The following is a 26,881-nucleotide window of genomic DNA, read 5'->3' as shown; positions in this document are numbered from 1 at the left end:
GCCAGAGTTACGGAGAGAGGTAGGGACAGAGAGAGAGATTGTCCATCCCCTGGTTCCCTCCCCAGAATCCCGCAATGGCCGGAGATGCGCTGATCCGAAGCCAGGAGTTTCTTCCTGGTCTCCCAGGGAGGTACAGGGGCCCAAGGACTTGGGCCATCCTCCACTGCTTTCCCAGGCCATAGCAGAGAGCTGGATTGGAAGAGGAGCAGCCGGGACTTCAACGGGCACCCATATGGGATGTCGACACTTCAGGCCAGGGCTTTAACACGCATTGCCACAGTGCCAGTGCTGGCCCATGCTGTCCTTAATCATATAAGTTCTTGGAAAAATAGAATGAAATTGTCTGCATTTATTTGATATAATTCAGGAGACAAAAAGGCAGTGAATATGAAGTAAAGTGAATGTTGAATTGTTCCAAAATAGTGATTGTAGATCAATAGTTGATGGATGGCTATTTGTACTCTTTTTTATGTAATTTAAAAACTTTTTTTTCATTTTATTTCAAGGGAGGCAGGGAGATAGGAAGGGAGAGAGGGAGGGAGGGAGAGGGAGAGAGAGAAAATGGGAGAGAGAGGGAGGAATCCTCCATATTCTGGTTGATTCCCCAAGTACCCACAACAGCTAGGGCTGGGCCAGGCCAAAGCCAGGAGCCTAGATCTGAATCCAGGTCTGGCATGTGAGTGACAGGAACTTGTGCCACCATCTGCTGCCTCCCAGGGTGTGCGTTAGTAGGAAGAAGGGTTGGAATCACAGTGTCCAGCACTAGAACCAGGCACTCTGATGGGAGATGTGGGTGTCCCAGCTAATGGCTTAGCTGCTGCCTCTCAAATAAATAACCTTTAAAAAAATAATGAGAGTGACATTTATAAAAAAAAACCTTCATTATACGGAAAAGGCTTAAGCTACTTCAAAAATGAGAATAGAGATTTATAAAATAAATTCAATTTTGTAAATTTTTTAATTTATTTTTGACAGGCAGAATTAGACAGTGAGAGAGGGAGAGAAAGAGAGGAAGGTCTTCCTTCCGTTGGTTCATCCCCCAAATGGCTGCTACGAACTGGCGCCCTTATGGGATGCCAGCACTGTGGGCGGTAGCTTTACCTGCTACCTCACAGTGCCGACCATCCTCCCAGAAGCCGTTTGCTGTGGGATCCAGAAGTCTGCTAACCTGCCTGGGAAAGCAGAGGGAGATGGCCCAAGGACTTAGGCCCCTGAACCCAGAATAGAGCGCCAGCTAAAGTCCCTGGCTTCTGCTTCAGCCCCTGGCTTTTGTCCCAGCCCCAGCCTTTTTAGCCACCTTGAGGGTGAACCTCCAGATGGACGATCACTAAGAGAGAGACAGTGCTGGCGATGCCCACTGCACTGCTTCTCTACCCAAGTGGCTGCAACGATCGAGCAGTGCTGGGCCAGGCAGAAGCCAGGAAGTAGAAGGCAGGAGGCACGAGGCAGGAGGTCCATTGAGGACTCCCATGAGGCAGGGAGGTTGGGTCCAGAGATCTTGGGCCATCAGCGTCTGCGTCCCTGGTCGCAGCCTGGAGAGTTGGACTGGAAGCGGCCTTGGGGCTTGGGACGCTGGATGCAGCAGTGTGCAGGTGCGTCCTGGGTTGCCATGGTGACGGCCCCTGGGGAGTGCGCCTGCGCCTGGCGCTGTGACCCGGAAGTGCACCTGTAGGCCTGGTGCCTACTGCCCCGCGGTACTCCGCTGGGAGTCAGCATTGCGTCCGCTCCTGCCTGGGAGCCTGCGCAAGCCGTGAGGAAAGGAGCCGTCCTCGACGCTGCTGGCCGAGCCTGAGGGAGAGCCAGCGGCCCCAGGATCAGGCTGGATCAGGAGAGGCTGCGTGTCCGAGGCTGCCGCGCTGTTTCCCAGGCGCATTTCTCCTCTTCAGTCCCTTCAAGAAGCAACGGCCTTCGCGGCCCTCTGTCCTGCCAGCAGACCAGGCCGCCATTGGAGGTGAGTGACGCGCGGCTGTTGCGGTTTCCCGCTGGGCGTCTTGGCTGGCCGCGTGCCTGTTGCTCTTGGGTCCCGAAGGCGCGGGTGGGGTCGCGGTCGTGCTGTGCGGACGGTCTGGAAGGGTCCCCAGGGTGCGAGCAGCTGGGCGAGAGCAGAGGTGGCTCGGTCTCCTCCCGGAACGGCCCCGCGTTCCCGTCTGTTTGCTTTTGGAGGGCCCAGCCGCCTGCTCTAGACGTCAGAGACTGTTGATGGGAGGAAGGAGAGCGAAAGTGCGTGTCTGTTTCCTGGTCTAGGAGGCCAGTTTCGGGTTCCTCGCGTTGTTTGTGACGTTCGCGCTCTGTGGGTTTTTTCATGAAAGAGCCTTGTCAGGCCGAGGTGTACGTTCCGTTCCTGATGTGATGATTTGTGTTTTCGTATCGCAAACGTCATGGAAGCTTTTGTGAACTAGGTTTTCTGTGTCTATCGGGATAGTTTGTGGGCTTTCCCCATGTGCATTCTGTTCTTGGATAGATTGATTTTGTAGGGTAGCCACGCTTTCATTTCCGGAGTAACTGTCAGTTGCGCACAGTGTGCTAAGCTTTGGTTGTGCTTCTGGATGGCGTCTGGTAATATTTTGTTGAGGCATGTGACAGACACATCCATGACGGATATGTGTGTGGCATTTTCCTTATGATGTGCTTGTTTTGGATGTTGGCATCAGGCTGGTCTGATTTTTTGGAAGGGTTTGTGAATCACGGATTTTAATTATCTTTTCCATGGGCATTCTCACCGGTGGAGCCATCTGGACCTGGACTTTTCTTCATGGCTGTTTGGTTTGTTTGTTTTGGTTTCCCTGCTACTACAGTCTCTTTGCAAATTATAAGTGTATTCAGAGTTTCTTGTTTCACTGTATCCAGTTTTAGTGGTTTGCATCTTTCTGTGAGTCAACCCACTCTATCTAGGTTGACCAAATCCTTGTGCCGTGGTTTTTCCATAGTGTTTTTGGATCTTTATTTTGGAAGGTTTGTAGCAATGTCCTCTCTGTCATTTCTTTTGTCAAGTCACTTGAGTCTGTTCTCCTTTTTTCCCCTGCTTCCTGTGGATAAACGTTTTGTCAGGTTGACTGAGTTTTCTTTTTTTTTTTTTAACTATTATTTAATGAATATAAATTTCCAAAGTACAGCTTATGGATTACTATGGCTCCCCCCAGAACATCCCTCCCACCCGCAACCCTCCCCTCTTCCGCTCCCTCTCCCCTTCCATTCACATCAAGATTCATTTTCAGTTCTCTTTATATAAAGATTTCAACAGTTTGCACCCACATAGAAACACAAAGTGAAAAATACTGTTTGAGTACTAGTTATAGCATTAAATCACAATGTACAACGCATTAAGGACAGAGATCCTACATGAGGAGTAAGTGCACAGTGACTCCTGTTGTTGACTTTTCAAATTGACCCTCCTGTTTATGGCATCAGTAATCACCCTAGGCTCTTGTCATGAGTTGCCAAGGCTATGGAAGCCTTTTGAGTTCACCGACTCTGATCATATTTAGGCAAGGTCATAGTCAAAGTGGAGGTTCTCTCCTCCCTTCAGAGAAAGGTACCTCCTTCTTTGAAGACCTGTTCTTTCCACTGGGATCTCACTCGTGGAGAGCTTTCATTGAGGTTGTTGTTGTTGTTGTATTTTTTTTTTTGCCAGAGTGTCTTGGCTTTCCATGCCTGAAATACACTCATGGGTTTTTCAGCCGAATCTGAATGCCTTTAGGGCTGATTCTGAGACGAGTGCTGTTTAGGACATCTGTCATTCTATGAGTCTGCTGTGTATCTGGCTTCCCATGTTGGATCGTTCTCTCTCTTTTTTATTCTATCAGTTAGTATTTGCAGGCACTAGTCTTGTTTATGTGCTCCCTTTGTCTCTTAGTCCTATCATTATGATCAATTGTGAGTAGAAATTGATTACTTGGACTAGTGATATGGCATTGGAAGTCCTTTCTCAGCCATCCCATTGTCTGTGTATACAAATAGGCTGCTGATGTTCTCTCCTGCCACTTTACCACACTCTACTCTGAGCTTCAATAGTCTCTTAGTGGAGTCTTTTGTCCCCACGTGTACGTATTCCTTCCAGGTAGATGACCATTACACTCCACCACATTTCAGGTCCAGGATTGTCTAGTGATTTCACCCTTTAGTTATAATTCAGGGGCAACAAGTTGTCCTTTGTAGACTTGGGAAGATGTCAACTCTCACTCTTGCTTAAATAGTCCCAGATTCAGAAAAGTCTACTGTTTGTTTAAGCTTTCCTACAAATGTCCTGTCATCCACGTGTGCGAGGGTGTGGACACATGCAGACACATGCACATATGTAGCCACACCCCCACACACTCCTGGATGTCATTTTTCTTCAACAAGAAGTGCTGACTCCATGCCAGCATAATTGAAGATTCATGCAGGTTTTGATTGGGCCGAGCTTCTTGGGCTGCGTCTTTTCCCACAGATGCTGGAGCTCAGCCTGGGCACAGGGAGAAGCCAGCAAGTACAGGAAGAGCTGAGTGGTCTCTGTGTTGTCATCCAGTGCTACTCGGTGTTAAGATGCTGACACCACTTTTCTCAGGGGGAGAATGAGTGACGTGCGCCCCACAGTTGACTTCTGTTTCTCCTGTTCCCTCTGGCAGCACGTCCCTCTGTGGGATTTTGAGAAGGTGCTTTCCTCATTCTGTCTGGTAGCACAGAAACAAACAGGAAGGGCCTCCTTTGAGGCAGGGCCTGGTCTTGAATCTGGTGCCCACAGCTGTGTGTTATCCATAAAGGCTTTGGTTTTTTGGCATCAGATGGTCCCAGAGTGTGGCACTGCCTGTAACTTGCTCACATCATGTAAGGCACAGAGTTTCTTACAGCATAAGCTGAGTGTTCGGTGTCTGTCAGAGTGTCCTCATTTTGGCCTCCCAGGGTTCTGTGTGTGAGACCTGGAGCGTCACTGACATTCTGACCTTGTGCCGGGGTGGATCGTATGCTGGGTTGCTGCTAGTGACCAGCTGCCTGACTTGGCTTGAGCCATTTGACTGCTGGAGGCTTAATGTGCTCCCTGATACTCACTGGGATCCAGTCTTCCCCTCATGCAGTAATTCCAGAATGAGTAATTCCCCAGAGTGTCTGAAGAGTGACTGCTGTGTTACCACCCCTGTGAGTGGGGACAAGAGCTGAGGTTTGCTGCCCTGGTCTGCTGGTGCCTGGGAGACATCAGATCTACATATCTTTCTATCTATCTATCTATCTATCTATCTATCTATCTTTCTATCTATCAACTATCTATCTTACAAGAATTTCATTTATTTACTTTAGAGCCCGAGTTACAAAGATAGGGGAAAGACAAAGAAAGAGATTATCTGCTGGATCACTCCCCAAATGGCTGTAATGGCCAGGGCTTGGCCAGGTTGAAGCCAGGAACCTGGAACTCCATCCCGGTTTCCCATGTGGTGCAGGGGAGCAAGCATGTAGGCCATCCTCTCCTGCTTTCCCATATGCATTAGCAGGGAGCTAGATTGGCAGAGGAGCAGCCAGGACTTGAGCTGGTATGCATATGGGATGCCTGTACTGCAGGCAACAGCTTTAACCACTATGCCACAGGGCCGGCCCCTAGAACTCTTTTTTTAAGAAAAAAAAATTTATTTTATTTTATTTATTTGAAAGGCAGAGTGAGAGAGTGAGAGAGAAATATTTCATCTGCTGGTTCACTCTCCAAAGGGTCACGACGGCGAGAACTGAACCAAACTGAAGCCAGGAGCCAGCCGCTTCTTCTGGGTCTCCTCTATGGGTGGCAGGTCCCCAAGCACTTGGGCCATCCTTTGCTGCTTTGCCAGAAGTGGAACAGCTGGAACTCTAACGGGTGCCTATATGAGATACTGACGTAGCTGGTAGCTGGTGGAGGCTTAGCCTGCCCTGCCACAGTACCAGCCCCCACCTTTCTTTTTTTTTTTTTTGACAGGCAGAGTGGACAGTGAGAGAGAGAGACAGAGAGAAAGGTCTTCCTTTGCCGTTGGTTCACCCTCCAATGGCCGCCGCGGCTGGCGCGCTGCGGCCGGCACACCGCGCTGATCCGATGGCAGGAGCCAGGAGCCAGGTGCTTTTCCTGGTCTCCCATGCGGGTGCAGGGCCCAAGCACCTGGGCCATCCTCCACTGCACTCCCTGGCCACAGCAGAGGGCTGGCCTGGAAGAGGGGCAACCGGGACAGAATCCGGCGCCCCGACCGGGACTAGAACCCGGTGTGCCGGCGCCGCTAGGCGGAGGATTAGCCTAGTGAGCCGCGGCGCCGGCCAACCCCCACCTTTCTTGAACATTTTAAAATCGTTTTCCTCTACTCAGTTTCTTAGCCTACATTCAGAGGCTCCCTGCCCACATTTCTCCCTCTGTTCTCCCCTGGTGCCCACTGTGCTTCAGGGACTGTGATCTGTGTCCTCATGTGGCTGAGGATGTGGTGCCGAAGCTGTAGAGGGGCAGGTGCAGCATGTCCTGTGCAAGCAGAGGGACAGGGCGGGGCTGTCCAGGGAGGGGTTTTGCGCTCCACTCCCCTTCCCCACCATTACTGCCTCTGCCTGTTCGGGTGTCTGTCCTTTGCCATCAGCTGTTCATCTTTTGCTGGGTGAGCCCACAGTGAGTGCCTCCCACTGCTGGTGATGCCTGTGCCCTGGAGACTGCAGGATGAGTCGGACCCACCTCTGTGCCACTAGGCTTCATGGCCTCTGCACTCACTGCTTGCTGGGCTCCACTCACTCCTGGCTGTCCTCTGTGCATGTCCAGTTCTGTTCTCTCTGCAGCCCAGGCCATGTGTCCCTTCCCGAATGCTTAGCTTCCCCATCCAGCGGAATGAATTCCACCTCTCCAACCTCACATGGTCTGCTTGTCCTCTGTTGCAGAGTTGCTCAGCTCACTTGGCAACAGTTGAACCTATGTGCACCACGTTTACATGCCAGTCGCCACACCAGGCATGTGCTTAGGACATAAACCCTGCTGGGGGACTCCCGGTGGGGTGTAGGAGTCAGACCCGCTCACCTAATGGAATGGAGCTCTTGTTATACATCCTGTGATTTCCTGCTCCACGCCACTTGCCACAGTGAGTGGATTTCTGGGTGTGTCTCCTAGGAGGACCTGGAAACTCCTGAGTGACTAAGAGCCCTCCAGCTTGGTGGCCCACTGTGTGCCAGATGGCAGTGTCTTTCTTCCCAGGGTCATGATGGAGAAGTTTGATCTCAAGAGAAAGTGGAAGGCCTTTAGGCGCACACTGTGGGGCTTGCTAAGTTCCGCTGGTTGGGAGTACAGATGGGAGCTAAGTGAGCAGGGCAGAAGGGGAGGAGAACGCAGGATGCCTGGCCCTGCAGTTTGGAGACCACTGGATGCAGATTTCCAGGCAGTTATCCCGGGATCTCGGTGCACCACACTCACGAAAAGAATTATACTTGAAAGAATGGCACCGTTTCACAGGCTTGCGGTCAGGGTTGGACCACAGAGTGCTGGATGCTGTGTGGACTTGGTGCCCTCCCTAAGATGGGATGGGGAACAGAGCCCATGCAGAAGTCAGGGGGAAAATATATACACCGATCTTAGCAGGTACCTGCTCAGGGGAGCACACCGACACCAGCTGCCTGGCTCTTGGTGTTTCGGTGACAGCACTTAGCACTGAGCCCACATTTGCTGCCTGCTCCTCCCGTTCCTTTGGGGTTCTGGTTGGCAGGTGCCTCCTGCAGGTCATCTATACTCAGGGTTGATGTTCCTCCCACCTCCCTTCTCTGCCACACACCACCGCCTCTCATCCCCCCTGACCCTAGTGCTGTGTGGCCTCAGCCCCAGAGTTCCTCTCTCCAGTGAAGCACTTTTGAGGAAGGAAAAGCCCTCTGGACAGGCGAGGAGAGTGCTGTAGCTGGTTGTAACATGTAGCTCTCTGTCCCACTAGTTATGGACTTCTGATAGGCTAGATGGGCAGCTGCCAAGTTTGGGACCCAGCAGTTCAAGCCACTGGGCAATGAGTCTTCCTTTAGTTCTGTGCCCCCAGATGTGGGCAGTGAATTCAGCAGGCAGTTACTGTCCCCGTTCTCTATGATGCAGTGGTGGTGATACTTACACATTACTCAGATTCACGGGAGCCTCATCTCCATCTGGTCTATGTTGGGGGCTTCCGCTGTGCAGTCAGGGACCTGTCCCCTGACCCCTCTCGAGGGCAGGGTCACGTCTTCCTGGTTTCCTTGTCCTCAGAACCTTGCCTCGTGCCTGCCATGAGGCTCCTCGGTGCAGTGCAATGAGCTCCCAGCACAAGTGAAACGGGCAGTGTGGAATGTGAGAAGCATACCTCACTGGGGCCCGGCCTTTCTCATCCATCATCCCAGCAGTTTCTGGGTGCCGTGTTGTTGTGCTAAGTCTTCGCCTTGCTTCGTGTTACCATCATGCGGACTCCATTACCACCTCCTCTGAGGACAGGGCATCTTGGCTGACAGAGGACTCACAGCCCTCCCTGTCCCAAGAGCTGCTGAAGAGCAAAGCTGGGCTTAACACTCAGGTCGGCAGACACCAGAGCTCCCATACTTGAGTGTTCTGTGTTGTTTTCTGCATGTCCTCCTTGAAGTTCCCTTGTACACAGCCTCCACTTTGGAGTTCACTCCGTCTCTGTTCAGGGCCTCAGATAGGCAGGAGGAGGTCATTGCCATGCAGACTCCTGGTTCAGTGACTTCCCAGCTGCTTGGCTTTGGGCAAATTGCTGGAACTCTCTGTGCTGTAATCAGCTCTTTTTTTTTTTACAAGCAGAGTTAGACAGTGAGAGAGAGAGAGAGAGAGAGAGAGAGAGAGAGACAGAGAGAAATTTCTTCCTTTTTCCATTGGTTCACACCCCAAGTGGCCAATATGGCAGGCACATTGTGCCGATCCGAAGCCAGGAGCCAGGTGCTTCCTCCTGGTCTCTCATGGGGGTTCAGGGCACAAGGACCTGGGCTATGCTCCACTGCACTCTCGGGCCACAGCAGAGAGCTGGACTGGTAGAGGAGCAACCGGGACAGAATCCCGCGCCCCAACCAGGACTGGAATTCGGGTGCTGGTGCCGCAGGTGGAGGATTAGCCTAGTCAGCCAGGGTGCCGACCTGATAATCAGTTCTTTTATGACTTGGGATGGAGCGTCTTTGTTGGGAAGCTGCTCACTAGGCAGTTGCTCCAATTCCTGCCCTGCTTACCTGGGGCTGTTCCTGCTGGATGGTCCCTCCGGATGGTCCCTGCCTTGCCAAGTGAGCACGGCAGTGGTGTGGAGAGGCACAGCTCACCTAATTAGTGTATGTGGGTTAGTTTTTCCTTAGCCTAGCCAAACTCTTTGTAGGCATCTGATTGCCTGCCAATGGGCATGGCTGCCACAGAGTTAAGCCATTGCCCCAGGGAAGTTTATTCAGCTGGCTTAGATGAACCTGGGACGTGGGAACACACAGTCCCTGTGATTTGCTGTCCCTGTCACCAGGAAACATTAGTGCCCTGCTGTAGCATGGGGCACCATGAGGGCATCTGCATTGGCTCAGCACCCACCTCTCTCTGTTGGGTGGGCCACAGGCCTTGGTGTGGTTTGTCTTGAAAGTGGATGTGCAGGCTGGACCCACAGGCTTTTCCTTGCATGAAACCAGGTTAGGGGGACAGGGGCCTAGACTTAGAGAGCTGTTAGTGCAGGTTTATACTAATATGTGTTTGTGTGTGTGTGTGTGTGTCTGTGTGTGCAGGCTCAAGGGTACTTCCCAAAGCTCATGGAGGAACAGAACTAAAAGTAATTTATTTTGGTGCCAAACATTTTTGAAATCCATGCATGCTTTATTCATAATGTACATTTCTCATGAACGGTTCGGAGGTTCTTTATATGCAAGCATTTCTATTTTTTTTTTGGCATCAAAATAAACTTAATCTTTAATTCTATTTTTTGTGAACTTCTTGAAGTATCCTTCTGTGTATTTCTTTATAAAAGCGTGATAAAAGCTCATTGCACAAAATTCAAAAAATGCAAAACCATTTGAAATTTCCCATGATCCCATGTCTCAAAGCAAACTAATATTAGTGTACAGATATAATTTGATTTTTTCTACTTGAGTACTTTTATGCATTTCAAATTACATTGTACTTTCAGTGTGGCATCCTGTTTTTTTTTTTCCCGCGGAACTTGTTTCCATCTGTTCTAATTACGAACGGAATTATAAACCAAAAGCCATGACTTGGCCCACGCTGTTGTCACTATTGTCTGCTTCCCCGTGCCAGGTCCTGTTCATGGCTGGAGGGGCAGAACTCTGGTGGCAGCTAGTGCTAGAGTGCGCCTGCTGAAAGATGGGCCAGGGTCCTACACTCTGCAGGGCTAGCTCATCCTCATGTGATCATGGGGAGGGACTACTCACTTAGGCAAGGAGAGAGGGGTTTTTGAGGCACGGGAGGAATCACTAACACTGGCCAAGTGCTGTTCTAGTCTGGGTTGTGTTCGAAGCACTTGGCTTCCTTTACCTCGTTGACATGGCATGACAGCCCATCTTACAGATGGCTAAACTGACAGACACAGAAGTTTGGTGGCTCACGTAGGACACGCAGGCAGGTCTGGCAGGTGAGCCCAGGTGCCCTGTCCTGAAGAAGGTGCTCCTAACCCTCACGGTGCCTGCCTCTCCAGGCAGGGGCTGGGTCTCAGTGCTGGAGGCTGGTGCCTTCCATTGACTGATTGATTGGTAGGAGGATAAGTCCCTTGGATATAGTGTCCTGCTTGTCAGGGTGTGGAAGGGTTGTGTGTATGTGTGTGGGAGACAAGGCCCACAAGAACGGAGCCCGTGAATGGGGCCCTGGAGGACAGTTGGGACCCCACTGTGGAGACCTTGGGCCTGGCCCTCTCCACAGAGGCAGCAGGCTGTGCTGGTGGAGGAGAGCTGGCAGCATGTGGGGCTGGAGTGCCTTCCTGAGGCGCCTCAGTGTGTGTGCGCTCCTCCCACTGCAGGTGCACTAGCTCAGGCCCTGCCAATTCTTCCTGTCCACCCCCGGCTGTGTGAACCTGGCAGCTGACACAGTGGCTGCTGTTTACAGACTGTGCTTTTAGAAACAGCTTGGAGAGGATGTTGGGAGGTGAGGTTTTGCAAGGCTTGGTGACTTGTCTGACATGGGCTGTGCTTAGGAAGGGGGTGGCTGCTGGTGTGGCTCATGCACAGGCCATGGAGGCAGTCAGCTTGCATTTCCTGTGTTCTTGGGGCCTTGGAACTGGCCCCAGTAAGCAGGCCCATTTGGCTCTCTGTCACCTGGCATGTCTTACCTGTTCCATTCCTGAATGGATTGACTGGGCTAATAAGCAAATAGTGGAGTTCATTAAAATCCACGTAATAGGTCTGTAGACTTCCTAGGTCGCTGGAGGGTCTCGGTCCCATCCGTGGTGCGGGAGGAATGGCATAACTTCTGACTGGAGCTGGTACAGCACCCAGAGCAGGTGTCCCGGGGTAGTTTGGACCTCAGGGCTGCGGTGCAGACTGGAGAGTAGGAACACACACAAGGCTTCAGCAATCTTTGTGGCTAGGGCGGTGCTGTGCCTACCAAGGAGAACTGCTGTGAACGTCTTAAGTCCCCACGTGCTGCAGCTACACAGGAGGCAGACCACAAAGCCAGTGTGTGAAGGCGGTTTTGAGTGTGACATCTGTTAAGCACATACCACATACCAAGATCGTGCTAGACACAGCACAAGTCCAGAATCCTCCTCCTCCTAACCATCCCTGGCTTCTCCTCCTCCCCTCAAGTCTCTCTGGAAGGTTTCCTGGTGCTGCATACCTGGACGCTGGGCTCTGCAGTGCACTGCCCGGGAGCCATGACCGACCCACCTTCATGTGATCGGTGTGTGTGTGTTGCTGTGCTGGCTGGCCGAACACTGGACCTCACTGCTCAGGGCTGTGCAGTATCTGTGCTTGCCCCTGTGAGCAGGAGGGCAGTGGGGCTGGGAGCTTCTCAGTGGAGCAGAGTTGGAAGGGGACCTTGTGGCGCAGCCATTGGAGGTTGTCAGTTTTCCCAGGTGTGCTGACTGCAGAGAATACTGGGCCTTGGTTGGCTGTCTCACAGCTCACTCCCAGTTGCTAATGAAGGAGGGATGGCCGCTTCCCAGGCCACACTGGGTGTCCCCTGTGTCTCTTCCCGTCCTTCCATAGGGTGCCTTGCTCTCTGTGATGATGACCCCCGGCCCCGTTCTCTGCAGAGGTCACCATGTGCAGCTTCTGCACCAGCCCCTGATGCAGTGATGATGACCCCCGGCCCCGTTCTCTGCAGAGGTCACTGTGGGTAGCTTCTCACCAGCCCACGATGCAGTGGCCATCCCCCTATGCTGTCTGTGGACAAAGCTAGGCTCTGAGGATTTACCATTCTGCACGGTGCTCCAGGCCCAAGGCCGCTTCCTCGCCGGCCCTGCCTGAGGCTCTGCTCTTAGCTGTGTGTTTCTGATTCTGGATTTCTTTCTCTGAAGCGGTGTCCCTGCTTAACGTGGGTCTGATTCCCTCACAGAAGTACAATACAGAAAATGTTCACGGTGGGGAAACTTAGCTTCACTTGCCAGAGCCACAGGCCTTCTTTTCGTCCGCAGGTGCCAGGCTCCACAGGAGCAATGGTGGTTAGGCGGGGGTCCCGTGCACAGGCGTGACGCATTCTCCCTCCTCTTTGTGCCTCACGGCCTCTTCTGATTCAGGACTTTTCCTGGGACTTTTTGCTCTCTGACATCTTGAATGCTTGTCGTCTTTGTTTTGAGCGTGTGCCAGAATTTCCCAGCTGGGTTGGTGTCAGTCTCATTGTGCCTCTGCTCTGCTATCACCATCAACATCACTATTGTTGTTATCATTGCAGAGAAACTGTATGGTGACTTCCTGAGCTGGAAGCTGGAAGAACCGTCACCCAGTTTCCCCTGCAGCCTGGGCAGGCGGCCACCTTCACTGTCACCGTGAAAGTGAGCCTGGACTTCTCCTGCCAGAAGGGTCTCCTGCAGGACCTGAGTGACGGTAAGCGGCTTCCTCATTCCCGAGAGTTCACCTGCTCCCAGGTGTGTGTTGTAGTCAGATCTCTGTGGCACCTTCCTCCGGCCATGTGACTCGCCCATCTGAGACATCACCCCGGCACTTTGTTAGCAGCGTGGCTTACTGCAGGCACATTTTAGAGAGAATTTCTCAATTCCCACTCTTGACTGTCTTGTCCAGATTTGCTAGGGAGTGGAATGATGTGATTTTTCCCCCCAAGTGTACCTGCTGTGTTGGTGGGACACACAGTGGTGATGATGGAGTTCTCCCATCTGGTGATGCCAGTAAGGAAACGGAGCTGGGGGCAATGGGAATTGTGTCTGTTGCAGCACCAGGCCTGGCCATATGGCGACGTGAGTTCACGGGTCAGCTGTGTCAGGTTGTCACATGCTCTTCTAGAGGTCTTGGGGGTGTGTTAGTCAGCTCAGGATGCTGTAACCAACCCCACACCTGCCCTGGCCCGACCACAGGCATGGATTTTCTGACAGTTCTCAGCATTGCAAGTCAACCCAGGTACTAGCATGGTTAGGTTCCTGGTGAGGGCGACCATCTCCTTGCTGTATTCTCATGGCGTGGAGAAAGCTCAGCTCTCTGGTATTTCTTTCCCTTCCCTTTTTTGTGTTTTAAGATTTATTTATTTAGTTGAAGGGCAGTTATGGGTGTGGGGTTCGGGAGACACACACAGGGATGCTTGTGCACACACACACATGCACACAAACACACAGAGAGGGAAAGAAGAAAGATCTTGCATCTGTTGGTTCACTCCCCAAGTAGCACAATGGCTGGGACTGTGCCTGTCAGAAGTCAGGAACCTGGAACACGATCTAGGTTTCCAGTGTGTGTCAGGGGCCCAAGCTTGGGCCATCACTGCTCCTTTTCCAGGCACGTTAGCAGAGAACTGGATCAGAAGTGGAGTAGCCAAGACTTGAACTGGTGTTCACATGGGGTGCTGGGGACACAGGTGGTGACTTAACCCCCTGTGCTGTAACACCAGCCCCAGTAAGAACATTTCAATCCTGTCTTTTAAGGACTTTGGAGTCCTCGTATACAGTGCGTGACTTTTGTCTCCATGAACATGCTGTAAATAACAGACCCTACTGTGGGTGTTTTGGGTCCGGGTATTCCTGGGTGCGCTGCAGCTGCCATTCATTATCTGTTCACCTGCCAAGGGGCATTCATGCATTTCCATTGTTTTGGCTGTGGTGAGTAGTGCTGCAGTGGACATGTGAGTGCAGATATGGCTCTGCCATATAGATATATGTATTTGTGTATATACCATATACACAATACATTCACATGTAATATCGCATACATGTACACATGCACACCACACATATACATGTCACATACAAATATCACACACAATACATGCATGTACATATACACCTTACATGCACATGTACATAAATCCAGATGTGGGCTGGTGGGGTTGTGGGAGAGTTTGAGTTGTTTTTGCTTTTAGGGACCCTCCATGCTGTTTTCAACATGCTGTACTGACTGACGTTCCCTTGAGAAGTGTGCCTGTGGCCTGGGTCTTTTGGTAATAGGCAGTCTGGTGGAGTGACTTACATGGTTTTATTTTTATTTATCTATTTTGAAGATTTATATGTTAATTGAAAGTTAGGGTTGGAATTGAAAGGAAGAGACAGAGAGAGCGCTCTTTCATCTGCCTGTTTGCTCCCCAGATGGCCGCAATGGCCAGAGTTGTGCCAGGCCAAAGGCAGGAGCCAGGAGCTCCTGTATGCAGGGGCCCATACACGTGGGCTGTCCTCCACTGCTTTTCCCAGGTGATTAGCAGAGAGCTGGATTGGAAGTGAAGTGAGTGGGACAAAAACCAATGCCCGTGTGGATGTCAGCATCTCAGGTGGCAGCTTACCCACCGTGTCACAACACTGGCCTCTCTGTTGTGATTTTAATTTGCATTTCTCTGATAATTGGTGATGGTTACTTGTATGTCTTCTTTCGAGAAATGTCCATTCAGGCGCTGTTTGTTTTCTTGTTACTGATTCATTTGAGTTCTTTGTATTAAGATACTAGCCCCTCAGCTGATAAATGATTTCTAGTATGCTCTCTCAGTGTGTGGGTCGGTTCTCTACTGAGAGAACTGTAGCTTGTTTCCTTTGCTTGGAGAAGGATTTTCTTGTATGCAATCTCATATGTTTATGTTTGTTTTTGTCGCCCACGCCTTTGGGGTAACATGCAAGAAATTACTATTCATACCAATGCCATGGACCTTTCTCTCTGCTTTTCTCTAGTCATTTTAGAGTTTTGGGTCTTATGAGTAAGAATTTATTTATTTATTTATTTACTTCTTGGGATATGTGTGTATGTATGTGTGAATGTGTACCTATATAGATATCAAGTCTCTAGCACAAACCACTACCACAGGCATTTAATTTTAATTTATTTTCATCTTACTTGAAAGGCAAAGGAGGTTGAGAAAGGGAAAGAGGGACAGGGAGAGGGGGAGGTGTGGATGGGAGGAGGGGAGGGTAGGAGAGCAGAGGAGAGGAGAGAAGAGAAGAGGGATCTCCCATTTTCTTTCTTTTTTTTTTTTGACAGGCAGAGTGGACAGTGAGAAAGAGAGACAGAGAGAAAGGTCTTCCTTTGCCGTTGGTTCACCCTCCAATGGCCACCGCGGCTGGCGCCCTGCGGCCGGTGCACCGCGCTGATCCGATGGCAGGAGCCAGGAGCCAGGTGCTTTTCCTGGTCTCCCATGGGGTGCAGGGCCCAAGCACCTGGGCCATCCTCCACTGCACTCCCTGGCCACAGCAGAGGGCTGGCCTGGAAGAGGGGCAACCGGGACAGAATCCAGCGCCCCGACTGGGACTAGAACCCGGTGTGCTGGTGCCGCTAGGCGGAGGATTAGCCTAGTGAGCCGCGGCGCCGGCCGGGATCTCCCATTTTCTAGTTCACTCCCACAATGCTCAAAATGGCCCCAGGCTGAAACTAGGAATCAGGAACTCAATCCAGGTCTCTGACATTGGTGGCAAGAACCCAGTTATTTGAGCCCTCACCACTGCTTCCCAGGTTCTGCCCTGGCAGGAAGCTGGAGTCAGGAGCGCGAGCCCTGATGTGTGGCATGGGTGTCCTAAGCATTAGACCAGATGCCATCGTTTAGAAGGTGTGTGGCACAAGGACCCTGTCTCGTTCTGTCCTGTGTTCCCAGTGTTTTGGCTGTGACAGGCAAAGGGCTTTGTATGTTGTGGTGTGGATCATGAGTGGGGACACTTTCTCCTGCTACTCCCCTGAGTGTGTGGGTTCTGAGTTGTTTTCCTGTTCTTTCCTTTTTTTTGACGAGCAGAGTTAGACAGTGAGAGAGAGAGAGACAGAGAGAAAGGTCCTCCCTCCGTTGGTTCACCCCCTAAATGGTCACCATGGCTGGCAGGCTGTGCCGATCCGAAGCCAGGACCCAGGTGCCTTCCCCGGTCTTCCATGTGGGTGCAGGGCCCAAGCACTTGGGCCATCCTCCACTGCCCTCCCGTTCCACAGCAGAGAGCTGGACTGTAAGCGGAGCAGCTGGTCAGAATCCGGCGCCCCAACCGGGACCAGAACCCAGGATAGCAGCACCACAAGTGGAGAATCAGCCTAGTGAGCCACGGTGCCGGCTCCTGTTCTTTCTTGTGAGCATATTCCCCTCAGAATTGCCCCCAGCTTCTCTGGGGAGTTGTTGAAGTTCTTAGAGTTCTGATCCGCGCTTCTGTGGCTCATCTCCTTGCCTGGCCGTTTCATCTGCTTTCCTTTAACAGGGAGCTTGTTGGGGTCTCTCCTGCAACTCCATGTTGGGCAGCTGGGGCTGCTGGAACAGATCACCACAGGACGAGTGGCTCAGGCAGCAGAAATTGCTTTCTCATGTCTGGAGACTGGGAAGGCCGAGACCACGGTGCTGGCAGAGTGGGTTTCCCGCTTGCTGTGTCCTCACTTGGAGGAGGCCGAGGGGAACTCTGGTGTTTCTACCTCTTCTTATCATGGGGAGACCCCACCCTCCTGAGCTTAGCCACCCTGGCCACCTCCCAAAGGCCTCGCCTCCTCATGCCCTTGCCTTGTTTTCCAGGGCCTCAGGACATGGATTTTAGAGTGACAGCAGTTCAGTCCATGGAAGCCTGCATAGAATTTGCTTTCTCTAAGCAGTGTTTGACGAAGCATCGGGAAATTCCTTTGGCTCGTGCTGGTGCTTAAGAAAACATTCTCTTTATGTTGTTCACAAGCAGGCTTAGCACTGGGCGCGTTAGCAACGGAGAAAGTCAAGGGGACGTCTTACAGGCTTCAAGCATCAGATGCGGTGTATTTTCTCAGTTTGTGCGGTGCTCTGTGCCTCTGCCTTGGGTGTTCCTCTCTGTGGGCAGTGGGTAAACAGATCCCGACTTCTCCCCCATAAAGGAGTTGGGCATAGTGATTGTGCCCAGGGCCGGGGTCCTGGGCAGGCTCGGCAGTCAGACTGCCAGTGGGGATTGTTTGTGAGCAGCGGGGGGCAGTACTTCCCATGTAATGTCGTTCCCTAGGAACAGCAGAGAAGCTTCCAGTGGACATCTGAGCTGTGTGGGTTCTGGTGGCACCTTCAGTGCTCGATGCTGACCTGCTTGGTGGTGTTGTAGCCTTGGCATCTGTCATGGGAAAGGCTCAGGCATTCCCTCTGCCATCCTAAGTGGAGAACAAAGTGGCAGATTGTGGCTCACATATGGGAACACCTTCCTCTGTCTTTAGAAATAAAAGCAAATCAGAAGTAGCATGCTGGATACCCTGTGGTTTGTATATGCCATGAGGGAGCCACACACATACGTGGGACAGGACATGTGTGTGTGTGTGTGATGCCCTCCTTGCTGACCATGGTTAACAGAAGTGCAATGCTGATTGTTTGCACAGAAAAAGGCAGAACAGGCCAGTGTCATGGGAGAGCAAGGTGGACATCCAAGGCCCTTGGGGATTTTGGTCCAGGCTGTGAATTATCACTTGTGGTTCCACCTGTGCAGTCAGGAGGCCACCGTGAAGCCCTCGTCTAGGGACAGCGTCTGGCTCAGGGGCAGAGGCTCATCTGTGGCCTCCTGCAAGCAAGAGCTGACCCTGCAGTGGCTCTCAGTCTACCCCTCTCAGAAGCATTTAAGTTGGGAGCACATGTGGGCCCCGTTTGCTCCTTGGCAAGGACTCACACGGCTCACAGGCTTCTGGAATGAGGTGTTGCCATGTGCAGCAGAGAACAGGCTGCTGGAATCCGCAGGTGCACAGGGGAGTCCATGGTGCCTTGTAGGAGGCTGTGCTGGGCTCTTTCTTCCTGTGATTCCTGTTCACTCTCACAACAACAAGTGCAACAGAGAGCAGGCTGCTGGATGTTGTGGGGGCCCGGAGGGAGGCCATGGTACTGGGCGTTATGTGCCCTCTCCCACCAACAAGTACAGCAGAGAGCAGGCTGCTGGATGCCGTGGATGTATGGGCAGAGTCCATGGTGCTGGGCTTCATTAGGTGCCCTCTCCCACCAACTCTGTAAGGTAGATAATTGTATTTCAATCGCCGTTAGGTAGAAACAGTTGGAAAGACTGTTCTTGCTTAAAGATAGAAGAGAGAGAACAATCCAGTGCTATGCACTGTACTTTTTTTTATAAAGATTTATTTTATTTATTTGAAAGCCAGAGTTACAGAGAGAGGGAGAGACAGAGAGAGATATCGTCCATCCTCTGGTTCACTCCCTAGATGGCTACAATGGCCAGGGATGTGCTGATGTGAAGCCAGGAGCTTCTTCCTGGTCTCCCAGGTAGGTACAGGGGCCCAAGGACTTGGGCCATCCTCCACTGCTTTCCTAGACCATAGCAGAGAGCTAGATTTTGAGAGCAGCAGCCAGGACTTCACTGACACCCATATGCAATGCCGGCACTTCAGGCCATGGCTTTAACATGTTTTGCCACAGCGCCAGCCCATGCTGTCCTTAATCATAGAAGTTCTTAGAAAAATAGAATGAAAATAAACTTACTTGGTGCAAAAAATGGAAATCCAAGAATAGATGCTTTTCGTAAAATTCACTTACCATGAATTTTCTGAAGACTCCTTGTACTCTAGATTAAAAGAAAAGGTTAAAGATATTTTTGGAACGATTGGAGAAATTTAATGTATGCTGTACTCGACCTGATGTTAGTGTATAATCACAAATATACTGAGTGTGATTATCAAAGTAAAATCATAGAAAAATGTTTTTGTTCTTAGGAAACATGCAGGTGTAGTTACGGCTAAAAGAGCATCATGTCTTCATTTATTTGATATAGTTCAGGAGACATAGAGACTGTGAATGTGAAGTAAAGTGAATGTTGAATTGTTCCAAAATTGTAATTGTAGATAAAGAGTTGATGGATGGCTATTTGTACTCTTTTTCTATGAAATTTAAAAACGTTTATTCATTTTATTTCAGCGGAGGAAGGGAGATAGGGAGGAAAGGAGGGAGGGAGGGATAAAGAGAGGAGAGAAGCCTTCCACCTGCTGGTCCATTACCCAATTGGCTGCAGTGGGCGTAGCAGAGAGTATCTGAAGCCAGGAGCCAGGAGCCTTGCTGAGATCTCCTCATGGGTGCAGAGGCAAAAGGATTTGGGGCATCATCTGCTGCCTTCCCAGACCACAGCAGAGAGCTGCATTGGACGTGAGTGAAGCAGCCCTACTTGAACCAGCGCACATATGGGAAGCCGGCACTGCGGGTGGTGCCTTTACCAGCTACCTCACAGTGCCGACCCTCCCGGAAGCCGTTCACCTTGGGATCCAGCTGTCTGCTTCTTGGTTGTGCTTCTGGATGGCGTCTGGTAATATTTTGTTGAGGCATGTGACACATTTGTGACGGATATGTGTGCGCCATTTTCCTTATGATGTGCTTGTGTTGGATGTTGGGATGAGGCTGGTCTGATGGAATGAAATGGAAGGCTTTTCCTCTTCATCTCCTGGTTTGCGAATCACGGATTTTAATTATCTTTTCCATGGGAGTTCTCACCGGTGGAGCCATCTGGACCTGGACTTTTCTTCATGTCTGTTTGGTTTGTTTGTTTTGGTTTCCCTGCTACTACAGTCTCTTTGCAGATTATAAGTGTATTCAGAGTTTCTTGTTTCAGTGTATCCAGTTTTAGTGGTTTGCATCTTTCTGCGAGTCAATGCACTCTATCTAGGTTGACCAAATCCTTGTGGCGTGGTTTTTCCATAGTGCCTTTGGATCATTATTTTGGCAAGGTTGGTAGCAATGTCCTCCCTGTCATTTCTTTTGTCAAGTCACTTGAGTCTGTTCTCCTTTTTTCCCCTGCTTCCTGTGGATAAACGTTTTGTCAGGTTGACTGAGTTTTCAAGCCCTGTAGTTTGGTCTCACTGAATGTCTGTTGTGGTATTTTCTATGCCGTTGGGTGGATTTCCGCTTGAATCTTTTTCCTCCTTCCAGTTTCTCAAGATATACTTTGCTGTTCTAGTGTTTGAAGGTAAAATTGGGTTCATGGATCTGATGTCTGTATTCTGTGTACTAATCCAGTTTCCCATGTGAAATTAGTCCTGTCAACATGGAAAACTGTATGGACGTACCCACAACTGGGAACATATTGAAGGAGAAGAAGTCATTGTGTAGACAGAGAGGATTTCACAGGCCTATGCTTACTGCAGTGTAGGATGCACAGTAGCCAGGCCATGCAGTCTGTATATGCATGTCATGTTGTCCATAGCCCATAATGTCTTCATTCAGTCTTCAGGTGATGGGTATTTTGGCTGATTGAACATCGTTGTTACTGTGCATTGAGCTGTAGTAAATATGCAGGCAGAGATCACTCTTTTTTGGTATGCTGATTTCATTTCCCTTGGGTATATTCCCAGGGGTAGAATGGCTGGCTCATATGGTATGTCTGTATACAGATTCCTGACTTATCTCCCTACTGTCTTCCACAGTGGCGATACCAGTTTACATTCCCACCAGCAGTGGATGAGGGTGCCTTTCCCCCCACACCCTCAAGGCTGTTGTAGTATCGATTTGCATTTCCCTGATGGCTCGTGATCCTGAGCATTTCTGCATGTGTTTGCTGGCCATTTAGAATTCCTTTCTTTCAATATTTTGCCTGTTGAAGTCCCTTGCCCGTTTCTTGAGTGGGTGGGTGGTTTTTCTGGTGTTGAGTTTCTTGAAAGTTTCTGGCAGTTGATTCTTTATCAGTTACATGCTTTGCAACTGTTAGTTTGCCTCTTCACTTTGCTGAGTGTCTCTTTGGCAGTGCAGAAGCTGCTCAATTTGTTATTGGTGTGTGTGTGTGTTTTTTTTTTGGTGCCCTCTTCTACTTCATTCTTTAATGTTTTGTGATTCTTAGCTATTGAACATCCTTGGTTAAATTGATTCCAAGCTATTTTCTTTTCTTTGTAGCTATGTGAACGGGATTGGCCTTTGAAGTCCTTTCTCAGCCATGCCATTGTCTGTGTATACAAATAGGCTGCTGGTGTTCTCTCCTGCCACTTTACCACTCTCTACTCTGAGTTTTGATAGTCTCTTAGTGGAGTCTTTTGGATCTCCTATATATATAGAATCATGTCGTCTGCAAATAGGGATAGTTGGACTTCCTTCCTCCCAATATGTAGCTAACATTGAGCAATGAGAGGAGAAAGTACCAACATGATAATGGGCATGCCGAAAATGTCCACAGTGACCTCAGATGCTTCCTTTCTGTATTCTATCTTGCTTTGTGGAAGACACGATTTGGCCTATTTCCAACATGATACATACTTTAAAGGCAGGGCTAGACTGTGGAGGGCGGGGACTGGGAAGCAGAGCTGTGTTCCATGGAGAACTCTGTAGATCACAGGTGTTTCAAGTCCTTGTGGGAGTGGGTACGTAAGCGTCTGAATGCGAAAATTCCAAAGATTTCCTCAGCACAAGTCAGAGATAATGCCACACAGAATGTTTGTAAGGAAGAAGGGAATGACTGGGTACCAACATCTTTTCTAAGACCGAGTTAAACTCTTTCCAATTCTGGGTTAATTGGGTAGGTAATGCATATGATACCAAATTCTAAAAAAATACTCTTGTAGTTGTCCTTGATGTGGTATTTATTTTACTTATAGCTATGTCTTCCTTTTTACATTGCTTTACTTTTCTTGAAGATCGTATTTATTTATTTATTTGACATTGAGAGTTACACATGGAGGATATGAGAGTGAGGCAGGCAGGGTGGGAGGAGAGGAGAGGAGAGGAGAGGAGAGGAGAGGAGAGGAGAGGAGAGGAGAGGAGAGGTGAGGAGCAGTCTTCCATCTGCTGGTCCATTACCCAATTGGCTGCCATGGGCGGAGCTGGGAGTGTCTGATGCCAGGAGCCAGGATCCTTGCCGGGATCTCTTCCTGGGTGCAGAGGCACAAGGACTTGGGGCGTTGTCTTCTGCTGCCTTCCCAAACCACGGCAGAGAGCTGCATCGGAAGTGGAGCAGCCATACTCGAACCGGCGCCCATATGGGATGCCTGCACTGCAGGTGGTGGTTTTACCCGCTACCTCACAGTGCCGACCCTCCTGGAAGCCATTCGCTGTGGGATCCAGCTCTCTGCTAACACGCCTGGGAAAGCAGAGGGAGACGGCCCAAGGACTTAGGCCCCTGAACACTGAATGGAGCGCCGGCTAAAGTCCCTGGCTTCTGTCCCATTCCCGGCCTTTGTAGCCACCTCGGGGGTGAACCCCTAGATGGACGATCACTCAGTGAGTGAGAGAGAGAGAGAGAGAGAGAGAGAGCGAGCGAGCTGACGATGCCCCCTGCACTGCTTCTCTCCTCAAGCGGCTGCAACGAACGGCCAGCGCTGGACCAGGCAGGAGGCAGGAGGCAGGAGGCAGGAGCTCCATTGAGGACTCCCACGAGGCAGGGAGCTGGGGTCCGGAGAACCTGGGACATCAGCGTCTGCGTCCCTGGTCACAGCCTGGAGAGGCGGGACTGGAAGCGGCCTTGGGGCTTGGGACGCTGGATGCAGCAGTGTGCAGGTGCGTCCTGGGGCGCCATGGTGACGGCCCGTGGGGAGTGCGCCTGCGCCTGGCACTGTGACCCGGAAGTGCACCTGCACGCAGCCTGGCGCCGACTGCCCCGTGGGGCTCCGCTGGGAATCAGCGCCGCGGGTCCTCTCCGGCTCCAGAGCCTGCGCAAGCCGTGAGGAGAGGAGCCGTCCTCGACGCTGCTGGCCGAGCCTGAGGGAGAGCCAGCGTCCCCAGGGTCAGGCCGGATCAGGAGAGGCTGCGTGTCCGAGGCTTCCGTGCCGTTTCCCAGGCGCGTTGCTCTTCTTTGGCCCCTACCAGAAGCCACGGCCTTCGCGGACCTTTGACCCGGCAGCAGCCCGGGCTGCCGTTGGTGGTGAGTGACGCGCGGCTGTTGCGGTTACCCGCTGGGCGTCTTGGCTGCCCGCGTGCTTGTTGCTCTTGGATCCCGAAGACGCGGGTGGGGTCACTGTCATGCTGGGCAGACGGTCTGGAATGGTCCCCAGGGTGCGAGCCGCTGGGCGAGAGCAGAGGCGGCTCAGTTTCCTCCCGGAACGGCTCCTTGTTCCCGTCTGTTTGCTTTTTGAGGGCCCAGCCGCCCTGCTCCAGACGTCAGAGACTGTTGATGGGAGGAAGGAGAGCGAAAGTGCGTGTCTGTTTCCTGGTCTAGGAGGCCAGTTTCGGGTTCCTCGCATTGTTTGGGATGTTAGCGCTCTGTGGGTTTTTCACGAAAGAGCTTTGTCAGGCCGAGGTGTACGTTCCGTTCCTGATGTGATGATTTGTTTTAGTATTGCGAGAGTGATGGACGTTTTTGTGAACTAGGTTTTCTGTGTCTATCGGGATAGTTTGTGGGCTTTCCCCATGTGTATTCTGTTCTGGGAATGATTGAGTTTGTAGGGTAGCCACCCTTGCATTTCTGGAGTAACTGTCAGTTGCGCAAAGTGTGCTAAGCTTTGATTGTGCTGTTGTTGATTTTATTGAAAGTTTCTGGTAGTTGTTCCTTTATCAGTTACATGCTTTGCAGATTATTTCTCCCTTTCTGTTAGGTGCCTCTTCACATTGCTGAGTGTTTCTTCTGCAGCGCAGAAGCTTCTCTATTTGGTTTGTTGTTGTCCTCTTCTATCCCTTTCTTTAATCCTCTGTGATTCTCAGATATTGAACATCCTTGGTTAAATTTATTCCAAGCCATTTTATTTATTCTGTAATTATGTTAACTGGATTGGTCTCAGAAGTTCTTTCTCAGCCATGACCTTGTCTGTGTATAAAAAGGCTGTTGATTTGCTATCCTGCCATTTTACCAACCTCTAGTCTGAGTTTCGATAGTGGAATCTTTTGGATCTGCTATATATAGAATCATGTCATCTGCAAATAGGGATAGTTGGACTTTCTCCCTCCCAATTTTTATCTAACATTGAGAAATGAATGAAAAAGTACCAACATGATAACATGCTCATGGAAAAAGTTAGCAGTGACCTCAGATGCTATCTTTCTGCATTCTCTCTTGGTTTGTAGAAGGCATGATTTGTCCTGTTTCAAACATGATCCATAGATTAAATGCAGGGGTAGACTGTGGAAGGTGGGTATTGGGAAGTATAGCTGTGTTCAGTGAAGAACTGTGTAGATCACAGGTGTTTCAAGTCCTTATGTGAGTGGGTACCTAAGTGTTGAATAAATAAATTACAAAGATTTCCTGGTGTGTAAGTCACAGGTAAACCACACAGAATGTTTTAAGGAAGAAGACAATGAATGGTTACCTGAATGTTTTCTAAGACGGAGTTAAATACCTTTTCAAATGCTGTGTTAATAGGGTATTTAGTGCATATAGTCTCAAATTTGACATAAGCTCTAGTAGATGGCCTTGATGTAGTATTTTGTTTATAGCTACGTCTTCCTTTTTAAAATTTTTTACTTCTTCTCAAATATCTTACTTAGTTATTTGAAATTCATAGTTACACACAGAGAGGATGAGATGCAGAGAGAAAGAGAGAGAGAGAGAGAGACAGACAGACAGACAGGTTTCCATCTGCTGGTCCACTCCCTAATTGGCTGCTATGGCTGCAGCAGAGCAAATCCAAAGCCGGGATCCAGGAGCCTCCCTGGGATCTCCTGCATGAGTGCAGGGGCCCAAGGACTTGGGCCATCTTGTACTGCTTTCCCAGACCACAGCAGAGATCTGCATCAGAGTGGAGCAGCCAGGACTCGAACCAGCGCCCATATGGGAAGCCGACACTGCAGGCGGTGGCTTTACCTGCTACCTCACCATGCCAGGCCCTCCCAGAAGCCATTCCCCGTGTGATCCAGCTGGCTGCTAACATCCCTCGGAAAGCAGATGGAGATGGTCCAAGGTCTTAGGCTCCTGAACCCAGAATGGATCACCAGATAAAGTCCCTGGCTCCTCTTCCCCGACCTTGAGCACTGAGAGGAACTGGAATGCTGCTGTGTGACAGAGGCCCCCTGCAATTTCTGTGAGCTGTACTGAGTCACCACGACTCTGCTTGATGTTTCTTTGGTACCACACTTTCAGAACTGTACTGGCAAATGACTCAGGGGAGAAGGCTGTTCCTGCTCTGTTGCTGCCCTGAGCCTGGAATCAAGGTCCACACAAGGCCGATGATAGAAATGTTGCATCCAGAACAGCCCCCTTATAACTAAGGTGACCTCCAGGCCCCACAAATGGATCTTGGATCAGAGGTCAAGACTTTCTGTGCAACTTGAACATTTCCTGCCTTGGGAAGTTCACTGCCCCCACCCACAAGACATGTTCTGAGCTGCTTGGTCCTAGGTGTAGAGGCTCTGGCCGCTAGAAATGTTGTACTGAGTTGACTCTTAGTGTTCAGATGCCAGAAAACATGTAACAGAGTTCCTCGGATCTGTGTGACCACTTGGATATCCAACTGTGATCGCAGACACACATGGTGGATTTATGAGTGCTACCTCAGGGTGGAGCTGAGTGCTTCCTGGGGGGACTGTGCGATCTTCTGGGATGCCAGGGTGGCACAGCAATCCATGTGCTCTCGCTGAATCTGTGTGTAGCTTAGATGGTAAAACTGTGTCTTTCCTTTTTTTATCTTTTATTTAATGAATATAAATTTCCAAAGTATGGCTTATGGATTACAATGGCTTCCCCCCCTAACGTCCCTCCCACCTGCAACCCTCCCCTTTCCCACTCCCTCTCCCCTTCCATTCACATCAAGATTCATTTTTGATTCTCTTTATATACAGAAGATATGTTTAGCATACATTAAGTGAAGATTTCAACAGTTTGCTCCCACACAGAAACATAAAGTGAAAAACAATAGATGATTTTTTAAATGATGATGAAATCAGATCAGACCTATTGTCATGTTTAATCCCAGTGAGAGTCAAGTCGGGAATTGATAATTTCTTCTTTTTTTTTTTTTACAGAAGATCAGTTATTATACATTAAGTAAAGATTTCAACAGTTTGCACCCCCATAGAAACACAAAGTGAAATATACTGTTTGAGTACTCGTTATCGCATTAAGTCTCAATGTACAGCACATTAAGGACAGAGATCCTACATGAGGAGTAAGTGCACAGTGACTCCTGTTGTTGACTTTACAAATTGACACTCCTGTCTATGGCATCAGTAATCTCCCTATGCTCCAGTCATGAGTTTCCAAGACTATGGAAGCCCCTTGAGTTCTCCGACTCTTATCTTGTTTAGACAAGGTCATAGTCAAAGTGGAGGTTCTCTCCTCCCTTCAGAGAAAGGTACCTCCTTCTTTGAAGACCTGTTCTTTCCACTGGGATCTCACTCGTGGAGATCTTTCATTGAGGTTGTTGTTGTTTTTTTTTTTTTTTTTTTTTTTTTTTTTTTTTTTTTTTTGCCAGAGTGTCTTGGCTTTCCATGCCTGAAATACTCTCATGGGCTTTTCAGCCAGATCCGAATGCCTTTAGGGCTGATTCTGAGGCCAGAGTGCTATTTAGGACATCTGTCATTCTATGAGTCTGCTGTGTATCTCGCTTCCCATGTTGG

The 26,881-nt window shown here is 50.2% G+C and overlaps 1 long non-coding RNA gene across 1 annotated transcript in view; it reads left to right on the top strand.

Annotated features, from left to right (window-relative positions):
• Positions 1-26,881, top strand: part of LOC138847138 (uncharacterized) — an 83,556-nt gene that overhangs the window by 17,185 nt on the left and 39,490 nt on the right. The window contains exon 3 of the long non-coding RNA XR_011384780.1: positions 12,782-12,933. This is a non-coding gene — a long non-coding RNA (uncharacterized lncRNA). The remainder of the gene's footprint in view (positions 1-12,781; positions 12,934-26,881) is intronic.

This window comes from Oryctolagus cuniculus, chromosome 19 (genome assembly GCF_964237555.1).
Source record: "Oryctolagus cuniculus chromosome 19, mOryCun1.1, whole genome shotgun sequence".
In the NCBI taxonomy this organism is placed as follows: domain Eukaryota; kingdom Metazoa; phylum Chordata; class Mammalia; order Lagomorpha; family Leporidae; genus Oryctolagus; species Oryctolagus cuniculus.
The sequence above is the reverse complement of the archived record's forward strand: the minus strand, read 5'-3'. Positions and strand labels throughout refer to the sequence as shown.